At 44.4% G+C, this 4,052-nt stretch overlaps 1 pseudogene across 1 annotated transcript; it reads right to left on the reverse strand.

Annotated features, from left to right (window-relative positions):
- Positions 1-628: 628 nt before the first annotated feature.
- Positions 629-2,665, reverse strand: Hspa8-ps22 (heat shock protein family A (Hsp70) member 8, pseudogene 22; annotated as a pseudogene). The gene has a single exon (XR_015641303.1). The product of XR_015641303.1 is annotated as a heat shock protein family A (Hsp70) member 8, pseudogene 22 (transcript).
- Positions 2,666-4,052: the final 1,387 nt, after the last annotated feature.

Genomic DNA, 4,052 nt, shown 5'->3' on the forward strand with positions numbered 1-4,052 from the left:
TCACAGTTAACATACCTGTGGCATGTGGCAGAACTGCATTCACCTTTAGGGCTCAATTCGGCCACCATGTATTTTCACTTTTTCTCTTGATAGACATTCAGGTGCTTTTTCACTTTGGCTCTTGGGAATCATGCTGTTTGAACAGGGCGTGCAGCGTCTGAGTGTTTGTGTGCTATTCTTTGGTTTTACCAATTCCTGCTAAATTGGTATAGCCAAGACAAGGCTCGTGAGAAGCTGCCAACTGTCCTCTCCAATAGCTACACCACACAGCATTTCTAATAGCAAGGCACAGTAACCCAGTGTTCCCAAAATCCACATCCACAATGATTACTTCTTGAGATCAGTTTTCAAGTTTTCCTGATTAAGCTAAAAGCACATAAAATAAGAATTTGAGTAGTCAGAGATTTTCTTTTGAGTTTTGATTGGTTTGTTCTTAATATGCCTCACATATATTTGCAGAACACAACATTGTATTACTTTAGGACATATTCACAATAGCATAGACAATTTGCATTTCCATTGGCTAGTGCTGTTGAACTACATTTCATATAGCTATTAGACATATCTTTTTTTTGGTGCCAATTTAAATAGTTTTATTATTCCATGTTACTTGTTTTGGGTCCCTGTGGAACAATGCTATACCCTCTACTTTGACTTAATCGACCTCTTCAATGGTGGGGCCTGAAGAAGCACCACCAGATGGAGGAGCTCCTCCACCAGGGAAGCCACCAGGCATTCCTCCAGGCATGCCACCAGCACTCTGGTACAGCTTGGTGATGATAGGGTTGCAGACCTTCTCCAGTTCTTTCTGCTGATGCTCAAATTCTTCCTTCTCCGCAGTCTGGTTCTTATCCAGCCAGCTGATGATTTCATTGCAGTTGTCAAGAATCTTCTGTTTGTCTTCATCATTGATCTTGCCTTGAAGTTTCTCATCCTCAACAGTTGCTTTCATGTTGAAAGCATAAGACTCCAGCGAGTTCTTAGAGGAAACCTTATCTCTCTGCTTCTCATCCTCAGCTTTGTACTTCTCAGCTTCTTGGACCATGCGCTCAATATCCTCCTTACTCAAGCGGCCCTTGTCATTGGTGATGGTGATCTTGTTCTCCTTTCCTGTGCTCTTATCTACAGCAGAAACATTGAGGATGCCATTGGCATCAGTGTCAAAAGTAACCTCAATCTGAGGAACCCCACGGGGTGCCTGTGAGCTCAAACTTCCCAAGCAGGTTGTTGTCCTTGGTCATGGCCCTTTCACCTTCATACACCTGGATGAGTACACCTGGCTGGTTGTCAGAGTGGGTGGTGAATGTCTGTGTCTACTTGATGGGAATGGTGGTATTGCACTTGATGAGGACAGTCATGACTCCACCAGCAGTTTCATTCCCCAGGGAAAGAGGAGTGACATCCAAGAGCAACAAATCCTGAACATTCTCAGATTTGTCTCCAGATAGAATGGCTGCCTGGACAGCTGCACCATAGGCAACAGCTTCATTGGGGTTAATGCTCTTATTCAGCTCTTTTCCATTGAAGAAGTCTTGCAGAAGTTTCTGGATCTTGGGGATTCTGGTAGAACCACCCACCAGGACAATATCATGGATCTGTGACTTGTCTAGTTTGGCATCTCGAAGGGCCTTCTCTACAGGGTCCAGTGTGCCACGGAACAGGTCAGCATTCAACTCCTCAAATCGAGCACGGGTAATGGAGGTGTAGAAGTCAATTCCCTCATAGAGAGAATCAATCTCAATACTGGCCTGGGTGCTGGAGGAGAAGGTGTGCTTGGCCCGCTCACAGGCAGTGCGGAGACACCTGACAGCTCTCTTGTTCTCACTGATGTCCTTCTTGTGCTTTCACTTAAACTCAGCAGTGAAATGGTTGACCATTCGGTTGTCAAAGTCTTCTCCGCCCAAGTGGGTGTCTCCAGCTGTTGATTTGACTTCAAAAATTCCATCCTCGATAGTGAGGATTGACACATCAAAAGTGCCACCTCCCAAGTCAAAAATGAGCACATTCCTTTCAGCCCCGACCTTCTTATCTAAGCCATAGGCAATAGCAGCAGCAGTTGGCTCATTGATAATTCGAAGTACGTTGAGGCCAGCAACAGTTCCAGCATCTTTTGTTGCCTATCGCTGAGAGTCATTGAAGTAAGCTGGCACGGTGACCACAGCATTGGTAACAGTCTTTCCAAGGTAAGCTTCTGCAATTTCCTTCATTTTTGTTAGAACCATTGAAGACACTTCCTCAGGATAGAAACTTTTTGTCTCCCCTTTGTATTCGACTTGGACCTTGGGCCTACCTGCATCGTTCACCACCATGAAGGGCCAGTGCTTCATGTCAGATTGAATAACAGCATCATCGAACCTACGTCCGATCAGACGTTTGGCATCAAAAACTATGTTGGTGGGGTTCATTGCAACCTGGTTCTTGGCCGCATCCCCAATTAATTGTTCTGTGTCGGTGAAAGCAACATAGCTCGGCATGGTGCGGTTACCCTGGTCATTGGCAATTATTTCCACCTTTCCATGCTGGAAGACACCCACACAGGAGTAGGTGGTGCCAAGATCAATGCCAACTGCAGGCCCCTTAGACATGGTTGCTTGCGTGTAGGCCCAGCTGTGCTGATGATGAGACCACACAGAGACCCCCGAGAGCTGGCTCCGCGTTCAATGAGCTATTAGACATATCTTAAGAGGGAAATGAACCTGTTCTTTTGGCATTTTCTAAACTGGGGTGTTGAATTTCTGTTCTTCTTCAGTTATAGGAATTCCAAGTCTATTTTAGATACAAATTTCTCATGAGGTATAAATGATTTTCCTCACTGTGTAGGGGAGGAATGTTATTGTCTTAATAATATTCATTAATGGACACAGATTCTTAAGTTTTAAGAGATCTGAATAGTTGTCTCCCTCACTCTTTGAGCTTCGGTGGTGGTGGCAGCAGCAGAGGTGGTGGAGGAGGAGCTCTGTGCTCCCTATTTCCTTTTAAAGTGTCAGCTCTAATTTGAACATGATTATTTTAAGTTAATCTTTGCATGCTACAATATAGACTATTTTATATTTGAAAGAATGTTTTCCTAGTAAGTTAAACAATAACTCTGCTCTGTAACATCCATTGTTTTTATAGTTCCATACTTTCTTCTTGGGTTTCCAAAAGTTCTATTCAGATGAGGTTTTGGCCACTGTAATAAGTTGATTAGCATGTTGTAGGGGTAGGGCACTTGGAGTCCACATATGTGCAGCAGCCTTCTGGTTCTTCCTGGTTCCTTCTGTCTCCAGGAGTAGAATTGTGTGTATACTTCATTATTCTGAGATTTCTTTTTTCTTTAAAATAATTTTCATTGGATATTTTAAATTTACATTTCAAATTTTTCACTTTTTCCAGTTTCCCATCCATAAACTTCCTATCCCACCCTCCTACCCATTTTCTACGAGGGTGTTCCCCGCCTACCCACTCACCCCTTCTCTCCTCCCTGCTCCGACATTCCTCTACATTGGGGCACCAAGCCTTGGCAAGACCAAGGACTTCTCCTCCCCCTGATACCCAACAAGGCCATCCTCTGCTACATATGTAGATGGAGCCATGGGTCTGTCCATGTTTACTCTTTGGGTGGTGGTTTATACTCTGGGAGCTCTGGTTGTTTGGTACTGTTGTTCTAATAGGGTTGCAAAACCTTTCAGCTTTTTTTATTTTAAATTTTTATTATATATTTGTTTACTTACATTTCAAAGGTTATTCCCCTTCCCGGTTTCCTGCCCATAAGCCCCCATCCCCACCCCTCTCCCTCCCCATATAGGTGTTCCCCCTAAACATCCCCCTTATTGCCCTCCCCCACATTCCCCTGCACTGGGGGTCCAACCTTGGCAAGACCAAGGGCTTTCCCTTCCACTGGTGCCCCAACAAGGCTATTCTCTGCTTCATGTGCAGTTGGAGCTCTGGGTCAGTCCATGTATAATCTTTCGGTAGTGGTTTAGTCCATGGAAGCTCTGGTTGGTTGGCATTGTTGTTTTTATGGGGTTTCAGGCTCCTTCAACTCTTTCAATACTTCCTCTAATTCCCCC

Source organism: Rattus norvegicus, chromosome 17, assembly GCF_021556685.1.
Source record: "Rattus norvegicus strain SHRSP/BbbUtx chromosome 17, alternate assembly SHRSP_T2T, whole genome shotgun sequence".
Classification (NCBI taxonomy): Eukaryota; Metazoa; Chordata; class Mammalia; order Rodentia; family Muridae; genus Rattus; species Rattus norvegicus.